Below are 14,023 nucleotides of genomic sequence, written 5' to 3'. Positions count from 1 at the left end.
TGACTGGGTTAGGCCTACTAGTCAAACATCAACTCATGATTCATATTTTCCGTCAGGACCTTGAGTGATCTATATATGTCTTACTCTCTCCATATAGCCTACACACAGTAGCTAGCTGTACAATGCATTCAACTACAGCAGCTATTGCTCACAATATACCATTATATAAAGCTTTCTGCAGTATGTGGTTCTACACTTGCATTTATTTAGCTATTTCCAACCAGCCGTTCTCCACTTAGCACGCATACTCAATCCACAGGGACTTATCCACACTGCCTTGAAGTTAAATTCTCTGTTCTTTTTTTTTTTTAAAGACTAAGTATCAGCAAGGCTTCCTGACTTGCTTCAAGGGGGATTTTATTATTAGAAACACAACTCTGTTTCTCACTGGCAACTTGAAAAGGTTATGAAGTCAAATGAAATCCAAAATGCATGATTCTCTTTACCAATGTGTTTCTGGTTTTGTACATCAAACTCAAATGGCCGACATTAAGCACTGTTAGCAAGGTAAGTGCTTTTGTTTGACATATTGGACCAATGTGTTGCCGAGCAGCAATAACAGCATTTCTCATGAGAGACGGGTCATTGTAGAAGACTTTTAGAAAAGAAACCCTGGATGTCTTTTCAGCTCAATTATTTTTCTTGAGACCTGGATTCTGCAGCCGCTGCGCCATCGTTATCTGTTTCAACCCCATGAATCATTTAGCTTGGACAGGCTCCGCCATAGCATACATACTGAGTGAAATTACTGAAAGGAAACAGCGGTGCACTAAGTGTGAATACATCCTCAGCCCTGTCAGAGGATATCCTGTCTTCACTCAGAGCAGAGGGTGTGAAGACCAGGTTTGGTTGCTGTTCCCACCAACCCATTTAACTAAAAACAAACTGCAAGACATAATGAAATGGCGCATGTTGTCAATATACAGACGGTTGGATGAAACGGAGATGTTAGAGAGGGAAGGTTGATCATTGGCAGCATGGTGTTAAAAGAGATACATAATGTCACTTCTGTGACAATAGACCGTTGGATAAAACAAAGTTGTTATAGTTGAAGGTTGCTTCGATGGCAGAGTGGTGTCGAGTTGTGCAACCTAATGTCACCAGGTTGTACAGTTTGACAAGTACAGAGTTCTGTTTGGCGTTGGAAGCCTTCACACTATACACAGAGAGATTTATGAAGTAGAGTCCTCCACTGTGAAGGACTGTTATGGAGGGATATTAAGTGGAATTGAAGAAAAGGCTCTTGCTGCAGAGACTGTACCAACGATGGTTACATAACTCCGAGGCCTGCCAGAGCTGAACGTACGGCTACACCTTCGTTGGTATACAAAAGGACATTACATGAGCGTGAAAGTAAACCAGAGCAACAAGACAAGTAATGGAATTTGCGAGGGAAATTATGTCAGTTGGTTTCCATGTCAACTGAACTTTTTTTCTCTCCTTGAGAACATGTTTCTCTTTCGAAAAGCGATTCCAGTTGGCAATTCTTCACTTGGTTCTGATGGAGATGTTCCCGGGAAGAAAACACTGAGGCCAGGAGGCTGTGTGGTCGAACAGAAGGGACGACAGAAGTCTCCACTCCATCTTGTCTGTTTGTGTGAAATCCAGGCCACTTTGTCCAAAATGAGTAAGGATCCAGATGATCTAATTAGAATGAATTAACAAAATAAGTGATATTCACTGTTTCATGTTGTTGGCCCTCTGTGTGCATCTCTGCAGAATAATAGTCAGGGAATTACATTTTGATAGGGTGCTTTCTGAGATAATACTCTGTTCTGCTTTGCCTGCTCTGTGTAGGTCATGACATGTATCTCTATCTCATTCCAGTGTGATGCCATCGTTTTTTCAAGATGCTTTCAATCACTTTTTGTCATGAACAGTTCATACCATACTTGTTTTCTCCTACTACAGTGAGTGAAGTTGAGGCACTAAGTGATGAAGCACATTTCTAAAACCACCATTGGGCCCGTACACACTGCAGTTGTACAACTGATTTAGAGCAGAGACCTTTTCTGACAAAAAGAGTTAAACAATGGTTGTGTAAACATTTTTGTGCAGACAAACATTTCAGTTGTATCACACCATTCTGTCAAATGCATTATATTAGTGGTGTTGTCTTGACAAGAGCTGCTTCCAGGCATCACAATTGGCTAACACCCAGTAGTTATTCAATTTGATGAACCTTGATCCCATTGGTCAACAAAAAAACTTTTTCAGAGTAGTGTGCTGCTCCTAGAAATCACTCTCTACTTTTGACATGGGAGCAGCAGATTGAAGCCCAAGGACCATGGAAGACCTCAGAGAAACTGACAGAAGAACAGCCTGCAATGCCTGATACATGGAACAACCTCTACCTTGTTGAATAGCTGTCATTACCTGGGTGGTTGAAGAAGATGTAGGCCTACTGAACGTGTTTATTTATTTGTTTATTTAGATCTCCATTAGCTTTTGCAAAAGCAGCATCTACTCTCCCTGGAGTCCAAGGAAGTGTTAGTCAGTAAGGAGTTCACGCTTTGAAGTCACTTTCATGAGACAATTATGTGAGTGTTTTAGCGAAATGTCAGATATGCGGCAGTTACAGTGTTATCTCTGTACAATACGTTTGTTTGTATCAAGCCGTAATCCTCTAGGGGAGGACCTTTTAAGGTATATAAAAAATATATATATACATAACTTATTTAATGAAACATTGAATTTGGCATTACTGCTATTATTCAAAAGAAACACATTGAAGAACAGATTCACTACATGGAACAACAGATAGTCCAAATAAAGTGTCTGTTCTGAAGTGTCTGTCCTATATCTGAGAGATATAGGAAAGATCATTGTTTTTAACGTGTATTTATCCTATTATTTTAGACACTAAACGACTTTATCTCCATCTCTAGTACTTCCATTAATAAAAAAAAAAACTGGTAGCAGGGATTTTCAGATGAGTCTTGTGAGAGTCTCAGCTTTCCACAGATGAGCATGCGATCATAGATACAGTGTGGATACATAAGCCTACAAACATTTACAATGAATAGCAAAATCACAACAATCACAAGAATGGCTTCAGATCAAAGTCTACGTTGAGACCGAAGGGAGCAAGGGTCTTTGAATTAAAGATTTAGCCTCTCGTTTTAACAATAAATTGTCGAGGTCACCCCCTCTCCTAGGGAGGGTGACATGTTCGATGCCGATATAACGTAGAGACGAAATCGAGTGCTTCGCTTCCAAAAAGTGGGCCGCAACTGGGCATGGTGAGTTTTTACACCGAATGGCTCTACGAGATTCACACTTTTCATTCGCGCTTCTTTTTACCCACATCATTTTTACCACAAGGACAAGTTATAAGATATATAACTTCCCAATTCCCTGCCATCACAAAGGAGCGAACACCATCTGAAGTCCATGACTCACACAATCTTACAAAACATGTCCATCTGCCAGCCAAGGCCATAATCTCCTCTTATATCCTATATACAAACAGCAAGCATCATGGAGTCTACCCCTATGTCCTAAAATCCATATAGACGGACGGACGGACGGACTCGGCAACCAAGTCCGACTATTATGTCATAACTCACGCCTGAGTGTACTGTACATAGCAATGCATCTCTCTATTCTGACTATCCTTCAACTTTCAGAGTGACCCTGGCCTGTGAACTGTCTCTCAATGATGTCCCATTAGGCCCTCCATTACGGTGTCAATGCCGAGGCTGTCCTAATATGGACACCATACTCCATAGCCCCATTACATCATACTGAATAGCCTACTGTATGCTATTGTTTGTGTTTAGTCCTTTTATCATCGTATAATTGTTTTGTGATTGAATAGACATTTGCTGTGCTATGCTTTTCTTTTGACTGCTATGTGGGTGTACTTGGATACATTAGAAGAGCATTCAGTGCTGTACATGCATGCCAATATCTCTGGATCAGAAAGGTCATGGATAGGATTGTGGATCAAGATACGTTTATCATAAACTGTGTCAAATTATATCTGGCTTAGCTACACTAGTGTTCCAATACTTCCTGCTTCAGTTTTGGACCGATGCAGTTACAATAAGTCACTCTCTTCCTCCAACTGCCAAGACATGTTTTAATTTGACACATTCACTTTGGACGCCTTTCTGAGTGACTAGAGGGATCATTTCTGCATGTCTTTTTGTTGTTGTTTGTCATTCAGGATATGGGATGATACACAAGCCTGTCATGGATTCCATGGTACAATGAAACACAGTAAACAGTGATGAAACAGTGACTGACATCAGTTGATTGGAATGCGGAATGATATGCTATTGCTATTGGGTTCATTTCAATGGGGCGCCTCTCAATAGTCTAAGTGTCTTCTTCTCCTTGTCTCCTACCCTTCATCTGTACTAACCTGAGGGGACAGGACATGTGAAAGAATTATCGCCTGTGTAGTTCAATTAGGACAGTTCACATGAAGGAAAGGAGATGAGGAGAGAAAGCCACCTTAGAGTTAAGAACATACCCACTAAAAAGGCTGACAATGGATGAGGCGTTTACAGTATTTCCCTTCAGTTTTAAACACTTTGACTTTAACAAGTCTTTCTATCCAAAGCATTGCATAAAGCATAGATGATGAGAAATGAACTGACACTCAGTTCGGACACTCATCGGTATGACAGTAACCAGGTCCAGAACAGAGGCTGGGAAATGGACAGTATTAAATAGTGCCATGAATACTAACTCTCTGGTAACCCACGTAACTCAAGCTAGCTATAAAACCAGATTCAAAAACCAGAAAAAATACCACCTTATGGCAGGATGGGGACTGTGAAGAGCCACACAGAAATGTTGAACCTTTTTTTTATTGTATTTTTCATTGTATTATGTATCGTATTATGCATGTGGTACATGGTTGGGTTAAGACTGTGATGTGTGGATGTCTTGGCTGGCTATCTTAAGATAAATGCACTAGCTGTGGGTCACTTTTGATGGGAGTGTCTGCTGAATGGCTAAATTTCAATGTAAATGTGTGTGTTTTAATGTCTATTATTTATTTGATTTGTTATGTTGTTTCCTGTTTGGACTCCAGGAAGAGTAGCCATTGCCTCAGCAGCAGCAAATTGGGGATCCTAATAAATATCAAAATACAAAATGCTAAACTGTACAGAAATCCGACTTAGAATAACTCTGAAATCATCTAGGCATTTCCCACGGCTGAAAGACTTTAGGTATTGTACATAAATCAGACTGATACTTGACTGCATACCTGGAACACCCTGACCTGCCCAATCATGTTGTTTGGCACACAGAGGTAAATAGCACTTCCTCTAAACTGATACTGATGCCGCACCCTTACAGAACATTCCAGAACACGTCTTGCCGCTTTCTGTCTTCATCTTTCTTTCTTAATGCTGTCATTAAGTTACTTGACATTTACAGAATAAAGGACAAAAGCTCACATAGGGTATTCATTGGTTTTGCTGAGTTATGGACCTTTAAAGGCTTATACAGGGCCTTCAAAAAGTATTCATACCTCTTGACTTATTGCACATTTTGTTGTGTTAGAACCTGAATTCAAAATGGATTAAACAGATTTTTCTTCTCATCAATCTTAACATAATACCCCATAATGACAAAGTGAAAACGTGTTTTAAGAAAGTTTTGCAAATTTATTTCAAATGAAATACAGAAATAGCTCATTTACATAAGTATTCACACACCTGAGTCAATACATGTTAGAATCACTTTTGGCAGCGATTACAGCAGTGAATCTTTCTGGGTAAATCTCTAAAAGCTTTGCGAACATGAATTGTACAATATTTGCATATTATTATTTTTTTTAATTCTTCAAGCTCTCAGTTAGTTTTTGATCATTGCTAGACAGCCATTTTCAAGTCTTGTCATTGATTTTCAAGTCGATTTAAGTCAAAAATGTAACTAGGTCATACAGGAACATTCAATGTTGTCTTGGTAACCAACTCCAGTGTATATTTGGCCTTGTGTTTTAGGTTATTGTCCTGCTGAAAGGTACATTTGTCTCACAGTGTCTCATGGAAAGCAGACTGAACCAGGTTTTCCTCTAGGATTTTGCCTGTGCTTAGCTCTATTCCATTTATTTTTAAACAAAATCAAAATCCCTAGTCCTTGCAGATGACAAGTATACCCATGCGTGATGCAGCCACCACAACGCTAGAAAATATGAAGAGTGGTACTTAGTGATGTGTTGTGTTGGATTTTCCCCAAACATAATACTTGGTATTCAGGACATAAAGCATTTACAAGCATTTCGCTATGCCCACAATAACATCTGCTAAATATGCATAAATGACCAATAACATTTTATTTGATTTAAAGTGAATTTCTTTGCCACATTTTCAGCTGTTTTACTTTAGTGCCTTATTGCAAACAGGATCCATGTTTTGGAATATTTTTTATTCTTTACGGGCTTTCTTCTTTTCACTCTGTCATTTAGGTTAGTATTGTGGAGTAACTACAATGTCGTTGATCCATCCTCAGTTTTCTTCTATTACAGCTACTAGACTCTGTAACTAATCACTGAGCAGTTTCCTTCCTCTCTGGCAACTGTGTTAGGAAGGACACCTGTATCTTTGTAGTGACTGGGTGTATTGATACACCATCCAAAGTGTAATTAATAACTTCACCATGCTCAAAGGGATATTCATTCTCTGTGGGGGTTTTTTGTTGACCAATCTACCAATAGGTGCCTTTGCGAGGCATTGGAAAACCTCTCTGGTCTTTGTGGTTGAATCTGTGTTTTGAAATTCATTGTTCGGCTGAGGGAGCTTACAGATAATTGTATGTGTGGGGTACAGAGATGAGGTAGTCATTCAAAAATCATGTTAAACACTATTGCACACAGAATGAATCCATGCAACTTATTATGTCTTGTTAAGAAAAGTTTTACTCCTGAACTTATTTAGGTTTGCCGTAACGAAGCGGTTAAAAACCTATTGATTCAAGACATTTCAGCTTTTCAAAAAACATAATTCAACTTTGACATTATAGAGTATTGTGTGACACAACATTTTTAATCCATTTTAAATCAGGCTGTAACACAACAAAATGTGGGAAAAGTAAAGGGGTGTGAATAGATAGACACTGTAAGTATTGCTCTGGTTGTGTACAGAACAACCCTATGTCTGAGCCAGCTAATGCAATGTCCGGATTTGCCACTCTAGCACTCTGCTCCGCAATGGATGGAACCGGAAACTTTGTTGCAGAAACAATGGGCTTGACTGGGCGTCTTGCCCTGCGTTGCACAGGACTTTGTGGTTTATGGGATCTCTCTCTCTCTCTCTCTCTCTGCTTTTAATTTGCATCTCTCAAACCCAGCAGATTTAATGAAGTACGTGTGAGTACGGCGTCCATATTAGGACAGCCTCAGTCACAAGGAGTTGATGACTGACATCACCCAAAGACATCAGTTATTTTGAAATTATATAAAATATTTTCCTTAAGAAGACACACTCCTTTACATTGAGGACCCGTGAGGTCCCCTTTGAACATGGAAAGGGGGATACCTATGCCTCTCTCTCCCTGAGTAGTGTGTGTATCAATGGACACCAGCTTTTAATTTGTATCTGAAATGTGTCTGCCACATTTAACCCAACCCGTCTGAATCAGAGAGGAGCGGGGGGCTGCCATAATCAACAGCCACATCTTCAACAACCAAGGAACAGTGGGTTAACCACCTTGCTCAGGGGTAGTACAACATATTTTTACCTTGTCAGCTCAGGGAATCAATCCAGCAACCTTTCGGTTACTGGCACAACACTCTAACCACTAGGCTACCTGTTGGTACAATTGGAACCCATTGAACTGAGCTGTGGAACATGTAGGATCTAAATTTGATCACCATGTTGTTGCAGGACTTGATTTGCCGTAAATAAAATGTATCAACCCCTACAAAAATGTCCATTAATTATAATCCACTCAATAATTCACATTTCCTGTTGCTGCAGGATTATTTTCCTGCTGTGAGAAACTGGTCAAATTAAGATCCTACATCTGTTAGAAGTGTGTAACATGGGTGCATCAGCAGACGTTGACATATTGTTCCATCTAAATCACCTAATGTGAACCTATCCATAGGTTCATCTGCCGTTGCAGCCAGTCATGATGATGTATGTTTGGTTTTATATCTACAAGGCAATAAGTATAATATGATCATTAAAGATAATTATTGGCAAGGATTAATTTGATCTCTGATAGAATGATGGCAGTTGCAAAATCTCTATTATAGCATTGACTATCTCTTCATCATTCTCATCCGTTGTTATTGTCTCAGACATAGCACACAACGTAATTATCAACGCAGAGCAACAGAGTATTGATTTTGGCTGTGTCCCCAAAAGAACACCTTGCAACACCTTGGTAACACCCTTGATAAGCAGAGAGAGGAAGGGAGCAAACATTGTGGTTGAGAACAAATACAAAGTTCTGTTTATTTCCGGCGGCTGCACCCTGGTTGAAAAGGGCTCCACTCAAACTCTATCTAGTCTCACCCGGGAACATTTCACCACCTTAATGAAGTCACAGGGCATTCGTCAAAGAGGGGACAGGAGTAGAGGAGGGGGAGGAGGAGAGGAGGAGAGGGCAGACGTGTGACCGCCAAAGGGAAACGCAGAAACAGAAAGTATGGATAGAGTCCCCTAACCCCAAACAACTTCTATAACAAGCTCTAAACACCATATGTAGGTGGCATTGGGAGTGGTTCTACTGCTAACAACATTATATCACATATCACAAGTTTTTCAAAAATGTTTGGAGAAATAGGTCATAATTCATTTTAATGGACACACACACACACATCATTGCAAATCTCTATCATTGCAGGTCTACGATCCAAGTGAAAATGTATATATATTTTTTAGCTTGATTGAGTAATTGATCCATATGAGGAAGCTTTGAATCAGAATTTACACATTTATTCACGTTCAAATTCATCCACTAACTACGCACCGTTGCATTCCACACTGTTGCGGGCAGGATGCAGCATGTGTCTCTCACGAGATCCTGCACACTCAGCTATGACACCACCCTTGTTTAACTAATGTAACATTTACAGAAGGATTGGGAGTTCTTGCGCTAAATGCCATGAATCATATAAATAGTGGCAGCGGTTATCCGAGGAGTGAAAGGATCACAAGGCGTAGCTTACAGTGTGAATGCATAATAACATCAGTTCTCACCGAAAGTAATTAGTCATTAATTGGTAAGCTTTATATTTTGTTGATGTGCCCATATTTGTACTGTATCAGTGAACCCATTTGAACCCTTAATTACCATCAGAACTATACACTGTTAAGCTTCGTGTTTAACCTTTGAATGCATCAGCTCTCACAGAAAATAGTAACTCGGAAATTGTAATAATTTAGATTCTACGGTATATGTCCTCCTTGCTGTACTGTATGAACTGTCACTGAACATAAAACACTAATTCATTCTCATCAGGACCTGCTAAGCACTGGTATGCTTCCTGTTACCAAGGAGGTAAGCTTTCTAGACTACATTACATATCCACGTGACAAACTGGTTAACAAATTACATTTTCACAACACAGCTGCAATGCAGTTTTATCAAGGTTTTAAAGCACTATGTAAAAATCCTGCTAGATAGTTAAAAGGACAGTTCACCGAAGTTACAAAATGACAAATTGGTTTCCTTACCCTGTAAGCAGTCTATAGACAAGGAATGACAGCAATTCATGCTTTGGTTCAGTTTCCCTGGCACTGTTTCCACATGCTAGCATTGTAGCATGTTTTGAGCATCATGTCCAAATCATCCTAAAGTATCTCACATTGATTGTGAAGCCCAACAAACTCACTTATAGATGATTTGAAGATGATGCGCGAAAATTACTAAAATCAGCCACATGATTTGAATGGGATTTGTGCCACAAACCAAAGCATGGAAACCAATATGCCATTTTGTAATTTGGGTGAACTATCCCTTTAAGAGCTCTGTGGGAACATACATCTTAGGTTAATTGATGCATGATGAATATACAACATTGTCATCGGTATATGTGGAGTTTATACTTATTCACAGCTGTCATTTATATAAATGGTGAAGAGAGCAGGCCTTTGAATAGTACCTTGTGGTACTCCTTTCTAAACGAATTGCACTTTGTTATCCAGAACCTGCACAAAAGCATTAGCTAGCCCTCCATTGTGTGTCTACACACCAACATCAGGGAAAGGATTACATACCGTATGTACTATTGTAGAACACTCAGCTTTAACATCATTAGGCCTATTGCTATAGATCAAACTCTATGCTAAATGTACAATATTTAGTTGTTGTACCAGTCCTGTAATTTACCCTCCCTAAATTTAAAGTAATTTCTCGTGATTATAATGTTTTCAATGAGCCATATAACATGTTGAAAGAAAGAATGGGTCTTTTGACGCTCGGCCTAAGATTACCCGCGTCACAAGGAGGATGCTCACTGACAGTAAGTAACAGTGACTGTGGTAGACTGCAGCTGAGCGACTAAAGCTGGCATGCGGAAATTTGCATCCCCCCACGTCTGACAGAGAGCGAGAATGTCACACAGAGTCCGGATGGAACTGAGAAGCTGATTGTGGGTGAGAGACGTGTTTATGTAGGGCTCCTTCTTGGTGAGTAAAGCTTGGCTGTGTTAGAATACAGTCGAAGAAGGCTTACGCTGTGGGCAAAGCTGGTTGAGATGACGTCGTAGTGAAGGTGTCACAATGTAATGACGCCAGTACTTCGTGTTAGTATTCACAATGTGTTTTTGTTTAGAGAACTGTGTTTCTCTAAAATATCACATTTATGATTTATAACATATTCTAACAGATAATGTTTGTTTAATATGAGGGCATGATTCTGGAACTTATGAATATTAAAGGTAGAATCAAAGACAAGTGTAATTAATTTGACCTTGAAGTCAAAAACCAATGGAGTGACTCAAAAATCATATTAAGTTTTTTTTTTAAACCACAATGTAAACAGCTACCAACCCTTTCAAAGAACCCTTCTGTGTAATCGGAAAGTTAAGGCCTGCGATAATTTTATCAACACCCTGAGTCCACGGCCAAGGCCTCAGTGCCCAATCCTTTAATCTCTGTGTATACGGTGTATTGATCGCCAGAGCTTTTTTATAGTGTGTGTTCAGTCACACATTGACCTGGTTAATGACCACAGACCTGCCTCTGATGAGAACTGAAGACTTGGGTTACGTTCCAAAGGGACCCTTAGGGTTCTGGTCAAACGTAGTACATAGGGAACAGGGTGCCGTTTGGGATTCATCCCAAGGCCTCAAACATTGAAGATCAAACCGAGGTCAGCAAACGTAGGGCCAATGGGTTAACTAAGGTGATAGAAGTAGCAGGCCGATAATTTGCATTAAGCTATTCAAAAGTATCCAAGAAGCAATTCATGTTTCACAATGGGTCCTGTTCAAATAATATCCGTGGTCAAACAAAGCATGACCTGCTGCAAAAACTTGTGGAAGGAAATGGATTGTTTGACCAAGTGCACTTTATAGGAAGAGTGAGGAAGCAGGGGAGGGAGGGAAAAAGACAGAGAACAGATAGAAGGACAGGGAATAGTGAGAAATAGAGATGCTTAACAACTTGAAATTATCTGCCATAGTGGACCTCTAAAGTAGATAGTGAATCTTTATCTGAAATATCCTGACACTACCCCGACATAAACCCTGTTACAATGATAACAACCATGTGACAACTAATTCTAAAGTGGCATGACAACATGTTTTTGAATCAGCTTGTGTGAGGACCCTGCAGCAACAACACTAAACAACAACAACAAAAAAATAGTTGTTTTTTTGCGTGGCACTATTCCCTTTCTCAAAGAGATGTTTTTCAGCTTACCTCTAAAAGGTAGGATATGTGTCATTCAGAGGGTTACTGAAATAGAAACAGCGTCACCGGCAGTAGATAAGGATGGTAAATAAGCCACAGACCTCTTACAACTGAAAGTAAAAGAAACCTTAGCAGATAGGCCTGGTAAAATGCAAACATTCACGCAAAGTCATTAGGAGAGAGCCCAGCTAGCACATTTGGTTCCTTGGAAGTTGTGGGAACATATGTTTTTGGATTACCATTGGTTCTGGAGTGAAGCCATACGTTTCCTACATTTTAAATACATTCCAACAGTATTTAAAAAGTATATATAAAAATATGTAAAATTCATCAAAACCTATTATTCAATCTATTTCAAAATAGATTTGTCATGCCTTGGTCTTAGTATTTTGTGTTTTCTTTAATTATTTGGTCAGGCCAGGGTGTGACATGGGTTATTGTGGTGTGTTTTTGTCTTAGGGGTTTTGTGGGGTGTCTACGTGGTCTATGGCTGCCTGAGGCGGTTCTCAATCAGAGTCAGGTGATTATCGTTGTCTCTGATTGGGAGCCATATTTAGGCAGCCATATTCTGTGAGTGTTTTCGTGGGTGATTGTTCCTGTCTCTGTGTTAGTTGTCACCAGACAGGCTGTATTAGGTTTTCACATTTCCGTTTGTTGTTTTTGTATGTTTCGTTTTATCGTCATTAAAGATGTCTCAATTTAACCACGCTGCATTTTGGTCCGACTCTCCTTCGACGGAAGAAAGCCATAACAAGATTATTTTAGAATGCATTTTCGCATGTGTTTATCAATATATTTTAAAATGTATTGTATAAATATATTCCAACATGCATTTGTTAATAAATAAAATTATTAAAATGTATGGCAAATACACAACATTGGACAAATCATATCATAATGAAATGGTGACTGGCTGAACAATGAAACTTTAGTAGGCAGTTTGGCATCACATGCACTTATGTCAGTGTCATTAAGACTGCAGAACTGGCAGAGTAGGAACTCAACCTCCAATCACAGAACACAACATAACACATGACAATCCGTCTCATTGCAGGCAGAAGAGCACCAGAACAAAGCCACGCCCACAACATGCCACGCCCACAAGTCTTCTAATAGGCTGCCATTGCTACAAAATATATTTTGTCAAAATGCATTTTTATTGAACTTGACGCACATCAAAAGCACTGACATGCATTTAAATGATTACAAACATACATTATGTCGCAGCCTACGTCCAGCGGGCAGAAGTTAACGTGTACTGGGTTGTTCCACAACATGTGGGTATTTTGCATCCCTTCGATATGTCCCTTTGATATGTTAAGTAGAAGTTCTGCACCAATATTGGATTTAAAAAGCCTGTTATATGAAATGAAGTGCCCTTTAATATAGACCACATCGAGAATTAATTCAGCATTTTGACATGTCCTGCTGGGCAACCTCTGTGACTCCTAGGAATATTTGAACCCACTAACTCCCCAAAATCCTTTTCGCCATCATTGTAAAGCCTTAGTTATTTCATTGCTTTGACAGTTACTTCTGAAGGTTATTTTTTTTACGTGATTAGTGATTCATTTACTTCTGTCCCTCATTTTAAGGTCAACTCTGTTACGTGAACTGAACACTCGTTTTAAAAATATATTGAAACTATTCCTTTTAAAATATATTCATTTCAAAAGAAACATTGATTATCTAATAGTCAAGTCATAGTGTAAAAGCAGGTGAGATGATTCTACACTTTTTGGCCCTTTTCTGGTGTTTTGCAGTGTAAAACTGAGCGGTCGAGAATAACTCGTCAACCCTGTTACCCATAATCAGACAGACTAGAAACAATAAAATAAAATAAATGCATTCAATTGCCGCTTCCTGTTGCGCACAACAAGCTTTCACAAGAGGATTCATGGCTGATTTAACTAGTAATTACCAGATGGAGACTGATGGTGCTGACAGATAGGGCAGCTCTGCTTCTAGCTCCCAAGCAACTTTGCCGTATTTCGGCTTTTTTTGTGTGTTATTTGTTACATTATTAGGCCAGAATGTTTTTGTGTTATTACTTACAGCCGGAAATACCTTTTGGATATCAGAGCGGCAGTAACTCACCAACATTATGACCAGGAATACAACATTCCCGAATTGGATCAGGGAATGTAACATACTGGGGATATAATGTCCCTGTCCATACAGCCAGCTGGGTTCTT

This window comes from Oncorhynchus tshawytscha, linkage group LG20 (genome assembly GCF_018296145.1).
Source record: "Oncorhynchus tshawytscha isolate Ot180627B linkage group LG20, Otsh_v2.0, whole genome shotgun sequence".
NCBI classification, from domain to species: Eukaryota; Metazoa; Chordata; class Actinopteri; order Salmoniformes; family Salmonidae; genus Oncorhynchus; species Oncorhynchus tshawytscha.
The sequence above is the reverse complement of the archived record's forward strand: the minus strand, read 5'-3'. Positions refer to the sequence as shown.